Here is a 17,844-nt window from a genome sequence, read left to right on the forward strand (position 1 = left end):
TTGTATTCCCCTCCCCATAAATTGTAAGCTGCCCTGAGTCCCCTCAGGGAAAAGGGTGGCCTATAAATAATAATAAACCATAAACCAAACCATAAACCATAACTTAAGATGGGGCTGGATAATTCAACAGCCCCAGGCCTGCCGGAACAGCCAGGTCTTGGTCGCTTTGTGGAAGGGTAGTAAGGGTTTGGTTGATCTTTTTCTCAAGAAAAATTCTAACTGATTTAAAAAAAAATTATAAAGAGATACAGAAATAGGACCGATCAAAATTAATATAATATATATTGGCCTTTTCAACAAGATGCACAGAACAATCTCATTTAAAATAAATTAGAGTGTCAGCCACAAGATGGCACACTTGTGACAATTTCAGAGTCCCCAGTGCTCCATTTTTGACTGATGTGGACACTTTTCTTTCGAGACACGGAGGATTTTCTCTCCAAATCTTGTCGTTTTTAATCAGAAGATCATAAAGGATGCTAGTCCAAGTAAAATCCTTGTGAAGAATTGAATTCTTGGTAGCTCGCTCTCATTCTCTGTCTTATTTAGGATTAGTCTTACAAATGATCTTTCCTTCAATATTGATCTAAATTATACATTATCTTTTTGACTGTGGCATACAAGGTGGCAAACAGAAATGAAAATGAATATTGGATTAAACTGGTGAACCTACAGGGAATAGGATCCAAATGCAAAGTTGAGTATTAGTGCATCCCTATGCTAGTCTATAACCGTAACCAAGATTTTATGGAGTGCAGGCAAAACATGGGAGTGTGACATATAATACTTTGATTTTAATTTTTATTTATTTTATTGTTCATTCCTTCAGTCAATTTTAATGCTGCACAATTCCACCTATGCCTTGTTTAAAAACCCTTAAACAATTCTGCTTTTCGTTGTATCTTCCCTACCATGCAAAACTGTCTCCAGTCCAAGGTCAAAAAAAGTCAAGTTGGCAGCTGCACCTCTACTGTTGAAGCTCCACCTATTTATGTGCCTTGCCTGTTACGTTTCCGAGATTCAGTTACTACCAGTAGCTTCTGTAAGAATAAAGTAATATTCCTATGAACCTCAAAGGGCTGTCACCGGTACATCCATATCGGTTGCATCTCTGGCTGTTTGCCATGTCATGCAGCCACATGACTGTATTTTAGGATGGGTTTGCTGAAAACTGGAAGTTACCGTATTTTTCGGAGTATAAGACGCACCAGAGCATAAGACGCACCAAGATTTTGAAGAGGCATCTTTTTAAAGGTTTTTGCCCTCTGCAAACCTCCCAAAAACGGTCCGTTTTTTTGCAAAAATAGACCCATTTTCTTGTCAAAAAAATTGCTTGCATAGCCTTTAGGAGGCTTATAGAGTACTCCTGGGAGCTGGGGGGAGGAAATATTGAGCAAAAAACAGCCCATTTTTCACTCATTTCTGCCTTCCCCAGCCCCCAGGAGTTCTCTGAAAGCCTTCTGCATGGCTCTGCATGGCCATTTTGGTGAAGGGGGTAGGGTTCAAGAGGCAAAAAATACTGTATTCAGTGTATAAGATGCACCCATATTTTCAGCCTCTTTTTTGAGGGAAAAAGGTGCGTCTTATACGCTGAAAAATACGGTACTTGTGGTTTTAGCAAAACTATGTGCATAGCCACCAACGGGTTTGCTTAATGACCGCAGTGTTCATTTAACAACGGCAGTTTTAGTTTAATAACCGCTGCAAAAACGGTTGTAAAATTGAGTCGGTCACAAGACTGACCTGATTTCCGACTATCATGACGTAGACCCGTCGCCATCAGGGGTGGGCTGGTGGGGGTTTGCAGGGGTTCACAAGAGAACCTAAGCTAAGATTCTGTACAGTTTGGAGAACTCCCAAATCCCACTCCTGGCTGGCCCCGCCCATCCCTCCCCTCCCAGGAGTTCCCATGTGGTCTGTTTTGGATTTGATTGATTTTATTTTATTATATTTATATGCTGCTCTTTTCCCCCGAAGGGGACTCAGGATGGCTCACAATTCAAATCGAGGAAGGGGGGTACAGACATGCAGGATGCAGGTAAGTGCAGGGCCTGTGCGGAGGTTCAGGGAGGGCGAAAAGTGGGCCTACCAGAAGTTCGGGAAAGCCAGAAACGGGCCCGTTTCTGGCCTCCGGAACCTGGGGAGGCCATTTTTGCCCTCCTGGAGGCTCGAGAAAAACCTCCAGAGCCCAGAGAGGGCAACCCCCCCCCCTAATGGTACAGGAAGCCGACTAGGCCACGCCCACCATGGCCACGCCCACCCAGCAACCAGGCAGAGAACCTCTTGCTAAAAATGTTGAAGCCCACCCCTGGTTGTAATAGGCAAGCTCCATTACTGTTGTATGTTGAGGACTTCCTGTATAATTTCTTTGTTGGACATAGTTGCTCTTGAGATGTGGAAAACAACAAAGATTCTTACAAAGGAGTGTAGAGGCAGGATTTTTACTCTCACTCCCCTACCATGTGTTTACCTACAATTATCATGACCCAAGAGGGTGTTTTAATGTTTGCAGCACAAGAGTCCTTGGAAATTTGCCATGTGTTCAACAGGTGCGGCCTTATCTTCAGCCTCCTCACCACACCTCCCATACCAGCCCATGAATAATGCAAAACTATGGAAACTGATAAAACGGTGGATTCAAATAATCGGCAAGGAATGTAAAGCATTCCAACCTCAAAGAAGGCGGATTTCTTTAGAGTCCTGTAGCCTTAAAGTTTGATTATTTTTTCTTAAGGGACAAGTAAATATGAGAAGGTCGTAAGTGGAATCTGATATTCTATAGAACTCTGAGAAATGCTTTGTCTAAGGCAGAGGAGGGTTAGGAAAATAAAGGTTTTCTGTCATGTTACAGAATGGAAGGGAATTTTAGTGGTCATCTCTCTGCAGCCCTGCAGAGAGTTCATCGATATCACAATAATTTGCCCAGAACCATGGATCTCCACCCAGTTTTGGTCACCACAATATAAAAAAATATGCTGAGACTCTAGAAAGGGTGCAGAGAAGAGCAATAAAAATCATTGGGGAGAGAGGGCTAAAACTTGGGGGGAAAGATTGCAGGAATTGGTTACTTCTAGCCAAGTGAAAAGAAGGAACTGAAATGTCCTGATAAGATTGCTCAAATATTTGAGGGGCTGCCCCAAAGAAGAGGAGGTTCAACCCATTCTCCAAAGCACCTGTAGGCAGGTGAAGAAGCAATGGCTGGAAACTAATCAAGGACAGAGCCAACCTAGAACTAAGGAGAAATGTCCTAATCAATTTCAATTAGAATTGATCAGTGGAATGACTTGCTTCCAGAAATCGTGGATTTTCCAACGCTGGAGGCCTCCAAGAAGAGACTTTTCTCAAAATCTGAGAGAAAATTTTTATAAGATGTTCTATAGATGGCATTTAGATCCTAAAAAGCTGGCTTCTATGTATCTGAACTTACAGCCTAAATGTTGGAGATGTGGCTCTCTTGATGCTACATATTTTCATATATGGTGGACCTGCCAAAAGGTTAAGGCATTCTGGATAAAAATATGGTGGATTATGCAAAATATTTTTAAAAGAAGGATAAAGTTTACTCCTCAGCTATTCTTACTAGGTATAGGTACTGACTTTACAGCGGTAGAGACTAACTTGATTCTGCATTTAATAACGGCAGCAAGACTGTTGGTGGCGCAATACTGGAAGAAGGAAGACTTGCCTACAACTCAAGAATGGACATTGAAAGTTACAAACTTAGCCGAGATGGCTAAAATATCGGCATATCTTAAAGATCACTCAAATGAGAGATATAAACGAGACTGGAAAAAATGGATTGACTATATACAAAATAAATATGGGACCAAGAAATTCCAGTTAGCCTGTGTTTAAGATCAGAAATTATTTAAATTGTTTAAAGTTGGTTCAGCAAGAAGAAGCTAAGGTCAATGTAGAATGTTATTAATTTTTTGTATTTCTTTTTTTTTTCTCAATAGATTTAGACTGTGTTTGTTAGAAATCCATACCGTGTACGGGTTCTGGGAAGTCCGGGGGGGGGGGAAGGTGGAGGGGGGTTGGGGGAGAGTGTGGAGGGAGGGAGGGGTATATATTAGGCTAGACAAGAATTTGGTGGTAAACTAGAATTATTTTGATATACAAGAAATTGTACTTCGATGTCTTACTGATTGAGGAATGATGAAATGTTTGCCTTAAAAGAAATAAAACTTTTGAAATTAAAAAAAAGAAGAGACTGGACATCCATTTGTCTGAAATGGTATAGGGTCTCCTGCTTGAGCAGGGTGTTGGACTAGAAGACCTCCAAGGTCCTTCTAATTTGGTTGTTTTGTTGCTCCCTCCCTAAGTAGTGTGTGTAAGATATTCCTAGATAATCAGGATCCCAAGGTCAACCTAAACTCAAGTGATTAACAAACCCAAATCTTAGCAGGGTAGAGTTTGCATCAAAAACCATCTGCTCACTTTCCATGGAAAAACTCCTACCACCCGCCTCAATTTCTCCCATAAAGTTTTGTCACGATGACCTTTTTGGATCCAGATCTCTGGAACAACTTTACTCAGCTAGTTTGGATGTAGTAATTTGGAGGCTTTCTCTCTCTCTCTCTCTTCTTTTGCTACTACTGCGTTGGAAGAAATATCCTTCTGAGTTCAGTTCCAAGTGGGGAGAAAGACACTGGAAACATGGTGGCTGATTGGAAAGATGGTTTAATGATGGCTTAGGGTCCTGGGCAAAAATGGGGAGAGATGCTGAGAGTGCCCTGGAGTTATCCCCTCTCTGGGCTTTTGAATTTGAGCTTGTATTCTGATTGGCTGTCAGACTCCCATGGGGCCATGCAGGGACAACTCGGTAGGATGTCCTGAATCCCAAGCTTGGTTGACCCTTGCTGGGTGATGGTGCAATGAACGGGCTTTGGGATTTCTGTTCTGACCCCCCTCGTTCTACAGGAAAGCACACTCCGAGCCAGAGATAAATTACGGCATTTAATTAACAGACAAACAGGTCCTTGGCAGCAACCCAGCATAGACAAGCTTGGGCAGCAATAAACACAGATAAGGCTTGGCAGCAATCCAGCCTGCCAAGCTCATACAAAGTTCTTTGACATTCGATTCTGTGTTGACTTCTGCAAAGAAGGGCGTGTGCACAAGTAGCCTTTTTATAGTCTGGAGAGGAGCCTAATGACCACCAGCTGAGCGCAATTACCTCCTGTAATTGCGTAATTGTTCCTGACGCCTAGTAGCTCTTTGATGGCGTGCATCCAGGAACAACTCACTACTGGCCTCCTGCTCACTCTCCCTTGTCTCCTCCCCACTGGTCCATGGTTCAGGTGCCTCCTGGTGGCCAACCAGCCTCTCTGCACCCTGCTCGGAGTCGGAACCCTGTCCAGGGTCCTCCACATCCTCCAGAGCCGACTCAGAGGGCCCTGCGCTTTCAGAGTCTGGTGGCAGCTCCAATGGCTCCTGCTAGGCCACAACAGATTTCTATTATGGCTCTGCCTGAGGAGGTAGATCTTTGTTATGTAGAACAGACTGGCTCATGCCTTAATGGCCCATGAGTGTGGGCTGAGTTTCTGCCTCCCTTTTAGGGTAAATATTCTGCCCTTTTAATATTTCTTAAAATATTTCATTTTTCTAGGAGAGGGGTGGGTGCTAACTTCCTACAACTGTAAGGGAAGTCTTAATCTTTTTTCTTCCCCACCTTGCAATCTTTGGAAAGTGGTGTTAACTTAACAGCAGCAATGCTTTTGTGGGGAAAGGAACTGAGCCAGTTTATTTTACATGCTTGAAAGAGATAGAGAAAGCTAATCAAACAATGGAAATTAAACATTTAAAAAAAAATCAGCTGAACTTGAGAAACCAGATCTGGGACATTATGTCTACTCGCCATGTACTTAAGCAGAGAGTTTTTTTCCACAAAGCTTCAAGTGCTGTTCTACTAGTCCACTTCAAGTTTCTACCTACTAAGTACCCTTACTCAAGGTTTCCACAAGGTTTATAAGTACTCCTCACTTAATGACTGCCCTGTTTTGTGGCCATTCAAAATTACAGTGATGTTAAAAAGTAACTTTACAAATGGTCCTTGAACATGCAACCCCTACAGCATCTTCATGGACACATGATTGTCATTTGCACATTTCACCATCAACAATCAAACCCTCATCACTTAATGATGGCGTTGCCGGTCCCAATTGCAGTCGTTAAGTGAGGACTACCTATATATATATTTAAAGTTAACCAGGTAGCTATGATAATATACAGGTAGTTCCTGACTTATGACCACCATTGAGCCCAAAATGTCTGTTGCTAACCAAGACAGTTGTTAAGTGAATATTGCCCCATTTTATGACCTTTCTTCCACAGTTGTTAAGTGAATCACTGCGTTTATTAAATTACTAACATGTTTGTTAAGTGAATCTGGCTTCCCCATTGCTTTTACTTGTCAGAAGGTCGCAAAAGAGGATCGCATGACCCCGGGACATTGCAACTGTCATAAACAGCTGTCGAGCATCCGAATTTTGATCATGTGACCATGGGAAAGCTACAACAGTCATAAGTGTGAAAAACAGCCCTGTCAGTTTTTTTTAAGTGCTGTTGCAACTGTGAACGATCACAAAAGAAATGTAGAGAACTACCAGTACTAAAAATGCCAACTTTCCCAGACTACGTATGACTGTCTTATATTGCCAGTGAATAAGAAATGGGCCTTTCCACAACAGGGTAGAAAAAGTCAAGATTGCAGCTGTGGCCAAGCACAGCTTGTATGGAGACTAACGGGAGCAGTGGTGAGCTTCAAAACTTTTTAGAACCTGTTCTGTAGGTGTGGCCTGCTTTGTGGGTGTGGCTTGCCAGCCATGTGACTGAGTGGGAGTGGCTTGGCAGTCATGTGACTGAGTGGGCGTGGTCAACTTGTAAAATGTGGTGAAACTCACTTAATAACGCTCTTGATTAGCAGCCAAAATGTTGGCTCAGAAACTCTGGCATTTGAAACTCTGGCATTTGGGGAGATTTGCAGAGTGCAAAACCTTTTCTTTTAATTTGCCTCTTCAAAACTTTGGTGCGTCTTATACTCCGGTGCGTCTTATACTCCGAAAAATACAGTATTTATCCATAGTACTGTACCATTCCCGCAGCTTTAAAGACAGGTGTAAAATTAAAGCTTTTCCATGCGGGAATAACAAAAGATCAGGATGGTGACTGAAACTGTGCAATTAAACCCTACCCTTGTTTTATGTGTTGGCTTGATGCAGGCGGTTGCCACCACCATCTTGGCACCCTTCCCATCTGGCATCTGCTCTATAGAAACCATCTCTCCTTTGGGCTCTGCCTTTGCCCAGTCCTTTCTCCCATCTATTTGTTGCATAAAACTTTGTAATTTAAGAACGTGGGACTGAATCTCCTGGTTTTCTTTCCCGGTTCCCATCTTGTTGGATGATGTTTCCTAGTTATATATATTGGGAAGTCATTCTTGGATCCTTTTTAACGGAAGGTAGTCCTTGACTTATAACCACAAGTTGGCACCAGAATTTCCATTGCAAAGCAAGGTGGTTGTTAAGTGACTTGGGCCAGATTTTATGACCTTTTTTGCCACGGTTGTTAAGTGAGTCATGCAGTCGTTAAGCATGTCCAGCTTCCCCATTGACTTTGCTTGTCGGAAGTCAGCTGGGAAGGTCACAAGATCCTGGGATGCTGCGCCCACTGTAAATTGTTAGAAAAGTCTGTTTTATTGTCTACAAACGGTCATCATCATCTTCATTTAACGATCCGATCCCATAATCCCTTGCGGGGTGGATATCAGAGTGATTACTGGCCGGATGCCCTTCCTGACGCTAATGCAGACATTTGTTCAGCAGATATATTCTCATTGTGCCCAGAGAGAGAAATATCTGCCTCTACCTAGAATTGAACTCACAGGCTCCTGATTGTAAGGCGAGAATTCTACCTCTAGGCCACCGCACCACTCTATTATGTAGAAATGATAGCAGAGGATTATTATATAGTCATACAGGTTGGTAGCGGAAAATGGTTATCTCTCCTCAGAACTAAAAGAAACCATAGATTATAACCATAGATGCAAACTAAACACTGCCATCTTCAGGCTGAATAATTCTGTAGTTGTTGCAATACAAAATACATTCTAACATGTATTCCAACACTACGATCGCAGGAACCTGGGGATGCTGCAATTATTGTAAAATACATGGCAGTTTCTGATCATGTCACTGTGAGGATGCTGTGACAGTCATAAGTGTGAGGTCCAGTTGTAAGTTACTTTTCAGTGCCACTGTAACCTCAAACAGTCGCTAAACAAATTGTTGTATGCCGAAGAGTATCTGTAAGCACTAAAATAATGCTAACTTTGATTCCTCCCCCTTCCTTTTAGCTTCTACTTTCTTTCCTTATGGGTTGTTACTTTAAAAGGGGAATATATAAGTTCTGAAGTGCACATTTAAATAAACAAGACAGACATGGGACTATTGGATTGTACCTCTCCCAATTGTGGCTTATTCCACACACCATGGCTTCAATATTTTTAAAGTAGAAAACTGGGATCTGCTATTAAAAGTGAAAGAAACAAGCCATGATTTAGAGGAGCACCTAACATTAACCAGGGCAATAAGTTTCAATGGGGAAGGGAAAAACCCAGGTGGAAAATTTCCATATGTCCTTAGAGGTCTAGGCGATAGTTAAGGTGCTAGCATTCAAACCAGGAGACTATGAGTTCTAGTCCCACCTTAGGCATGAAAGCTGGCTGGGTGACTTTGGGCCAATCACCAGGAAATGGTGAGTTCTAGTCAGGAATGGGATTGAAAAATTTTAGCAACTGATTCTTTGCCCGGTTGCTGGGTAGGCCACGCCCATGGTGGGCATGGCCCACTCGGCCTCCTGCACCACGGCAGGGGGGGTTGTTTTCGACCTCCTCAGGCTCCGGAGGCCTTCCAGAGTCCAGAAACGGGCCAGTTTCTGGACTTCCAGGATTTCCAGGAGGCCCATTTTTTGCCCTCCCAGAGCCTCCATGCGGAACTTGCACTTACCTGGCATCCAAAACAGGCTGCGTGGAGACTCCTGGGAGGGAAGGGGTGGGCGAGGCCAGCCAGTCCTTTCAATTACCAGTTCGGCAAACCAGATGTAAAATTAGCATCTGGTTCATCCAAACCGGTCCAAACCAGCCGAATCCCACCCCTGGTTCTAGTCCTGCCTTCGACACCAAAGCCAGCTGAGTGACTTTGGGCTAGTCCCCTCTCTCTCTCATTGTAACCCACCTCACAGGGTTGTTGTTTGGGGGGAAATAAGAGGAAGAAGCAATATAATGTATGTTCCCCACCTTGACTTACTTATAAAGTAATAAAGGCAGGATAAAAACAATCCAATCAATTGAAAGAAAGAATCACCCAAACAGACAGCAGCAGAAAACCAGAGAAGACACAGCATCTCCCTGGAGGCCCCAGCCATTCAAGCCTGCTTTTTCCGGGGCACTTTGCCAAGCTTTCTCCGCCTCGGTTGAACGAGACTCGCCACAAGCTTTTCACAGAAAGGACTCTGCCTGTCAAAGCTGCTGTTGGAGGAGTCACCCTTTGGCTGCCAGCCCAGCCAACATGTGCTGGAGAAAGGCTGTGTGGAAGAAGACATTGTTTTGGCTACTCTCGGTCGGGGGTGGGGGGCTTGCTTTGTTCTTCCCGGCAGCCGCCCCCTCCCCCCCACAGCCCACCATCGGCCTGGCTGTAACTCAACCTGCCTCTTGGGCCCCCCTCTGAAGTAATCGGGAAGTTGCTTCTGGCAACTTAAATCTGAGGAAAAGGCAAAGTTACCTAATTCCCATTGAGATATCAAGCCGGCGGCCTCCCAGATTTGTGGGCCTCAAACCCCAGGATTCCAAGTTCCATTGTGCTCTTCGGCTATCTGAGCCTCACCTGGAGGGCATCGGGATGGAGAAGGCTGCCGGCATCCCTGCAATTCTTTTGCTCCTGGAAAAGCCGAAGCGTTTTGCCAATTAGCTGAGAGCAGTAAATGCCTCGTTAAGCCCTGGGGGGGGGTGTGTCTTCCCAGACCAACTTCATAGAAATGAAAGTTCAGTTGGCCCCATGGGAGGGGATTTATGGTTAAAACAGATCACTTTGTTTCCTCAACTGGCCATTGTATTTTATCAACTGAGGCTTATTGTAAGGGGTGGGGTGGGGTGGGGAGGGGTGAGGTGGAATGGCATTCCATTAGATCACTTGAACCCGACAATTTATGGACTGAATATGATAGGATTTATTTTCTTCCTGGAACAAAAAATGTTTGCCCTCGACCACAGAGGCAACCTACATACCGCTCGGGGGGACCAGTCGTGGGTTGCAGGCGGTACGTCCTGGTACAGGTGTACCGGAGCCAGCCCGGAGCACTGGATACCATTCCGGTAGAGTTCTCCGGTGGGCCCACCCGCCTGCCCTAGCACCTTACCAGTCTTTTAAGTCTTCTGATCTTCCGCACACGCGCACGGCGTGTACAGTGCCTGTGTGACTCTCCGCTGAGCAGCTGGAGCATCGCAGAGGCTCGTGGAGGCGCTAAGATGCATGTGCGTGCTGCACACATCCATGTGGATGCCACCGGGCCCGTTCCAACCGTACCGGTTGGAACAGGATCCAGAACCCACCACTGGGGGGGGGGGAGATATGATTATCTAGGAATATGTCTCAGGAGGAGACATCCTCTGGGCAGGAGTGGGCTGCTACAGGTTCTCCCGGGTTCGGGAGATCCTGTAGCTAACATTATGGCCGGTTTGGAGAACCTCCAAATCACTCCCCCCCCCCACGTGGCCCGTTTTGGATGCGAGGTTAGCACAGGGCCCGCACGGAGCCTCCTGAACCAGTGGTGGGTTCCTACCGGTTCGGCCCGGTTTGGCCAAAATGGTAGTGATTTGGCGGCCCGACTCGCTGGAACCGGCAGTGACCCAGGCCTGCCACCCCCCCGAACCGGTTCCCCGGGCAGCACCATCAGCAGCGTCATCTTGTTTTTCAGTTCTGTGCATGCACAGAATAATTTCTATTGCACTGTGCATGTGTGCGCAGCGAGTACACTAGTGAACCGGCAGTAGTGCCTGCTGGAACCCACTCCTGTCCTAGACCTTCCAGAAGGCCAGAAATGGGCCTGTTTCCGGCCTCTGGGGGGCTTCTGAAGCCCAGGGGAGGCAGTTTTCGCCCTGCCAGAGGCTAGAGGAAAACCTCCAGAGCCTGGGGAAGGCGGAAATAGTCCCCTGTTGTGACTCAGCAGAAGTTTGCTGTGAGTTGAGTCGGGATGCAGGAATAACAATGCAGCTGGGGCTCATTAGTGTGGTCTTCTGGAGATAAAAGGACGGATGGTGCCACGCCCTGGTTGCAGAAGTCAATGTTCATTCATTCGTTCGTGGTTCATCATTCATCAGTCGTGGTTTGTTTGTGAGAGGCACTTGGATAAGTGATTTGCTTTCTGTAACCTTGATTCAAAGAGACACTTGGAGAAGTGATTTGCTTTTTTTCTGTAAAACCTTTTTGTCAGAGACTTTATTTATGTTTATTTTTGGGCTCGCAGCCAGCGTGAGCCAAGACTGATAAAATTCTTTCCTTTTAAGTCTGTCTGACTGTCGTCTGTTAACGAGCGAAGAGGGGGGGTCAGAACAGTCCCCCTGCCGTGGTGCAGGAGGTCAACTAGGCCACGTCCACTATGGTCACACCCATCCAGCAATCGGGCAGAGAACCCGTTGCTGAAATTTTTGAAGCCTACCCCTGCGCCTGGCCCTCGGGCTTAAAGGTGGGGCACTGATGATGTCACCTAGTTTGGTAATGAAATGCTTACAAGAAAACCACCAAGCTCAGAGAGTGTCAGAAAGATGGGCCCTAGTAACTCAGAATGAGTAAATCAAACTGAATTACATCCATTAATGTGTTCTGTAGTATGGGGCTCCTTACGGTGAATCAGGTAGTCCTCTACTTGCGACCACAACTGAGCCCCAAACTTCTGTTGCTAAGCGAGACATTCATTTAGTGAGTTTTGCCCCATTTTATGCACTTTCCTGCCATGGTTGCTAAGTGAATCATTGCGGTTATTAAGCTATAACACAGTTTGTTAAGTGAATCTGGCTTCTCCATTGACTTTGCTTGTCAAAAGGTCACTAAAAGGGATCACATGACGCTGGACACTGCAACCGTCATAAATATAAGTCAATTGCAAAGCATCTGAATTTTGATCACAGGGCCACAGAAATGCTGCAACAGTCATAAGCAGGAAAAACAGTCATAAGTCACTTTTTTCAGTGCCGTGGTAACTAGGAAGGGTCATTAAATAGTTGTAAGTCAAAGGCTATCTGTACCATCTGATACCCCATTTATTAGGCCCAAAACTGGTCATGTTTGCATCAAGGCCCATAAATCTTCCTGTCAAGGGAATACTGTAATAACACTATCGAATACTATAAGGCAGTGTTTCTCAACCTTGGCCCACCTGAAGATGCGTGGACTTCAACTCCCAGAATTCCCCAGCCAGCAAATGCTGGCTGGGGGATTCTGGGAGTTGAAGTCCACGCATCTTCAGGTGGGCCAAGGTTGAGAAACACTGCTATAAGGGAATACTAAAATACACAGTGTCGCTACTCCTTGACATATGACTCTAATGGAGCCTGCCCATTATGGCCGTATATTGTGATGATCTTAAAATGGGTCAGTCAAAAAACCAACCCAATTTTGCAACCCCTTTTTGCCAGCAGTCATTAAATGGACACAACCATCGTTAAGCGAACCCGTTACTGTGGCGTAGTTTGGCTGAAAACGGGAAATAACTTCTGGTTTTCAGCCAAACCATTGTAAAACGCAATCACATCATCTCGGGATGCTGCTAATCAGTGGTGGGTTCTTACTGTTTTGGACCGGCTTGGCCAAACTGGTGGTAGTTGGCGGCCTGGATCGCTGAAACCAGCAGCGACCCAGGCCTGCCAAGCCCCTGAACTGGTTCTCCAGGCAGCTCCACAGGCGCGCCATCTTGATTTTCACTTCGGTGCATACGCAGAACAATTTTGATTGCGTTGCGCATGCGGGCGCAGCGCACATCAAGTCTGCAAGCGCGCGGCGCACCCACAAGCAAACCGGCAATAGCAGTGGTGGGTTTCAAATTTTTTTAGAAGCTCTTCTGTAGATGTGGTCTGCTTTGTGGGAGAGGCTTGCTGGCCATGTGACCGAGTGGGAGTGGCTTGGAAGTCACGTGACTGCGTGGGCATGGCCAACTTGTAAAATGTGGTGAAACTCACTTAACATTGCTCTTGCTTAGCAACCAAAATGTTGGTTCAGAAACCCTGGCATTTGAAGCATGCAAGTCTTAAAGCTGTCAAGTTACAAGACCCTTGCACCCCTAACCCTTTAGAAAAAAAACCACAGCGGTGTTCAAAGTTGACAGCTCTAAGACTTTTAGGTTTAGATAGGACTCGGGCAGGGCAAGCGTGGTGCGGACGGGCGGGAGGAGGGAGCTGGAACTGGTTCTAAACGGCACAGTAGATTTGTGGTACCTCTTCTGTAGAAGAGGTTAGAACTGGCAGGAACCCAGCCCCTGGGCAATAGTGACTGCCGAACTCCACCCCTGCTGCTAATGGCTGTAAATGTGCAGCCAGATGTGTGTATGACAATTTGCCATGGACCAACTCACCACAGCCAACTTGACACAGCCAACTTGCCAGAGGACAACTCTACACAGACGTCTTGCTATGGGACAACTCGTCAGGGGACAAGACTTACACTGATATCAAAGAAGTGTTGGAATGGCATCATTAAGCAAAGGACACAAAAGGAGGGACGGAATGAAATGTGAATGACAAAAATTAAAATAAATTGTTAAATTGTTCCGTGGAAAGTTTTCCCATGGGGAGGAGGCCATGACCCCTTGTTCTGAGGCAAGTTGGCTGGGATGAGTTGGCTGCAATGAATTGGCTGCAATGAGTTGTCCCATTCTGCAGCCAGTTGCCCAACATGCGATCACTTGACTGCGGGTGGGGCAACCAGTAGAACTTCAGAACCGAATCAGAACTCCCTTTTTTTCAGGCAGGTCGTAACTTGTAACGGCTGCTAAGTGACTGGTTGTAAATCAATTACTGCTGGGGTATCTTGTAAGAGGAGAGTCATTGTGTGTGATAGCCAACAACCAGGAGGAAACTGGCAGTACCTTTTCAATCCAACCCACGCTGTCGATCCTCTCTCCTCGTCAATCCTGAAGTTGACATGACTGAAGCCATTTTTGACAGCTTCACTGTTGCCACACTGGAGCTGAGGGATAAGGAGGAGGGAGTTGAGATAGTTGGGATTCTGTAGCCAAAACAAAATAGTTTCTCTTGGGAACCAAGGACATTCTCACACCTGGTCAGAGGAAGGCGGAGTGATGTCACCCGGCAACTAGACCATGCTGTGATTGGACCATGTGGCCAGTGGTGGGTTTCAAAAATTGTTGGAACCTACTCTGTGAGTGTGGCCTCCTTTGTGGGAGTGGCTTGCCACCCATGTGACCGCATATGAAATTATGAATTAGTACTTAGGTCGGTCCAAGTAGCTATTCAGAAACTCTGGCATTGAAGCATGCAAGTCTTAAAGCTGTCAAGTTACAAGATCCTTGCCAGTGGTGGGTTTCAAAAAATTTTGGAACCTCTTCTGTAGGTGTGGCCTGCTTTCCGGGTCCACTGGTGGAACCTCTTCTAACCGGTTCGGTAGATTTGACGAACCGGTTCTACCGAATAGGTGCGAACTGGTAGGAACCCACCTCTGCATGTGACTAATTTTTTTTTTGAGAAAATGAAAAACTTTTACTTTTAATTAGTTGAAAACCATGGGAGTCTTCAGAGTCCACTTTCACCAGATATGAAACCCAATATGATATATCCAATAAAGCTATTATTTGAGGAATCTACCCATTTAGATTTTTGCTTTCTATGGGTCTATTACTTGGAACCCTGACAATCCTCTGGTAAAGCGATCAGAGGCTTGAGAGCAATATTTGCAATATTTAAATATTGCAATATGAGCAATAGTTAAAACCTGAGTCTTGCAGAAAAATCTTATTTTTATTATCAGTCATGATAACATAATCTTGCAAGTCAAATGCTGAGTGCTTTAAAACAAGCCATAAGACCTACAGTTTATATGTCTTATACCTAGAAGGACTTAAACAAAGAAGGACTAGGGGTGACATGATAGCAGTATTCCAGTATTTGGGGGGGCTGCCACAAAGAAGAAGAGGGGGTCAACTTATTTTCCAAAGCACCAAAGGGCAGAACAAGAAACAATGGATGAAAACTATTCAAGGAGAGAAGCAACCCGGATCTAAGGAGAAATTTCCTGACAATCCGAACAATTAATCAGTAGAACGACTTGCCTCCAGAAGTTCTAGGTGCTTCATCACTGGAGGTTTTTAAGAAGCGACAGCTCCTTGTTTGAAATGGTGTACGGTCTCCTGCTTAAGCAGGGGGTTGGACTAGAAGACCTCCAAGGTCCCTTCCAGCTGATTGATTAATGTGCGGGGAGTGTATGGAATGGAGGGAGGGACAGAGAAAGAAAGGACAGAAGACGTCAGTAGCAGAGAGAACCAATGAGGGAAACCGAGGCCGGCTGAGGGAATTCACATCTCCTCTTGGCACATCATGCTTTGCCAGACATTTGTGAGATTCTGGTACGCAACCCATCCTGTCCTCGGCTTCCTCCCACTGCACCACATGATCCTTGTGAAATCTGCAAATTTCCATTGGCTCCCTACAAATCGGCCCACCTCTGGATGGCGTGGAAAGAAAGGCCATATCAGGAGGATCAAATGTCAGGGACCGCGTTTCACTGAGGAATAAGCAGAGACGGACTCTTCACCTCATTTAAACTCTGTCATTCCAGGCAAGGCCACAAACAGCCTTTGCACCACTTATGCCTCCTGCCTTGGCACTATCAATCTCCCTATTATTGTAATTGTTATTATTAATTCCAAAAGAATAAACTCCCACAAGTTGAACTTGACTCTCTTAATGGCTTTCTGAAAATATCCTTGTAATTTCCCGGGCAATAACAGCAGGGATTTTCCACTGCCTTTTTTTTTCTTCCAGATTTCTTATTACAATCTTGGGACTTTTCGTGCATTTCCCACTTAGTAGTTCTTGGATCCATCTTATTGTGCCCAGAATTGCAGTACTCATACAGGTAGTCCTCAACATGTGATCAAAATTTCAGTTGCTACAATTTTGGAAATCCACTACCATACCGTCGGAAGATGCTATAATTAAAAAGATCTATGAATGTGCAGAAATGGACAGAATGACGGGTTGGCTGAGGGACAAAGGAGAAACGGAACATTATCTTAGCTGGCACTTATGTTATATGTGGGCGACAAGGAGAACAGCAGGGACTTAAAACGGGGAAAGTTAAAAGTGAACATGGGTATTGTAATAGATCCCTGAATTTTGTAATGAGAAGATGTGGCTTAGAGACCTAACAATGAGGAAGGAAAAAAAAGTTGGGCTGTGAATGACTGTCACCGCGGGGGGGGGGGGGGGGTTGTATGTTTAAAATTGTATTTGTATTTGTATGTTTTACTCTTTAAAAAATGTATAACTAATAAAGATTACTTAAAAAAAAATTCAGTTGCTAAGTGAGACGGTGGTTACATGACTTTTGCCCCATTTTACAACCTTTCTTGCCCCAGTTGTTAAGTGAATCAGTGCAGTTGTTAAATGAGTCAGTGCAGTTGTGAAGTGAGCCTGGCTTCCCCATAGATTTTGCTCATCAGGTTGCAAAAGGTGATCACACGACCTGGGGACACTGCAACCGTCATAAATACGAGCCAGTTGCCAAGTGTCTGAATTTTGATCACATGACCAAGGGGAGCTGCAAATGTCGTAAGTGTGAAAAACCGCCATAAGTCACTTTTTTCAGGGCTGCTGTAACTTTGAACATCTCTAAATGGTTTTAAGTCAAGGACTACCTATATAACTTTGTTGCAGGTCTATGGGTTATCATGGCAAAAGTTTTCTAAAGGATTCTATTTCTTTTGAAAGTGAGGATAACTAACAGACACCAATTTTAATCTGTTTTGAATACTGTTTGGTGTTATGTAGTTCTACTTATCTTGGGTCTGTATTGTTTAAAAGAAACAAAAAGAAAAAAGGCTATAATCAAAGAGCAGGTTGGAGCACCCTCCTGGAAAGGCTAAAACAAGAACTTTTTCATATAGTGAAAACGTGAATTTCGGCCCCCATTTAAAGGACCTGGAATGCAATCACTAAAACTCACCTTGAGACATTCCCCCAAAACAACAGATCAGTTCCATTGCATCCAAAGCATTCCAGAGAGGCATCTATATTAATATTATATTCATTTCCCAACATTTTCAGCCATTTGCATCATTTAATACAAAATGATGTTGCCAAGGGGATATCCTATTATGCAGGACCCTTGAGTGGTGGCATTCAATTTTTTTTACTATCGGTTCTGTGGGTTAGTGGGCGTGGCATGGCTTGGTGGGCATGACAGGGAAAGGATACTATGAAATCTCCTTTCCCTCCCCACTCCAGGGGAAAGTTACTGCAAAATCTCCATTCCCTCCCAATCAGCTGGGACTCGGGAGGCAGAGAATAGATGGGGGCGGAGCCAGTCAGAGGGGGTATTTTCCAGTTCTACGAACTACTCAAAATTTCCGCTACCGGTTCTCCAGAACTGGTCAGAACCTGATGAATATCACCTCTGGGCCCCTTCCTCCCAGGTAGTGTGTTAAAACCAAGTTTTGTTATACTCAAAGCCTTATAACAGTGATTGCAAACCTATGGCAATTTGGTGGCATGCCAGCTGTCAGCTCCAGCTGATTTTTTGCCCTTCCGGGGGGGGGGGAGAGACAAACAATGGTGGG

Source organism: Thamnophis elegans, chromosome 3 (genome assembly GCF_009769535.1).
Source record: "Thamnophis elegans isolate rThaEle1 chromosome 3, rThaEle1.pri, whole genome shotgun sequence".
Lineage (NCBI taxonomy): Eukaryota > Metazoa > Chordata > Lepidosauria > Squamata > Colubridae > Thamnophis > Thamnophis elegans.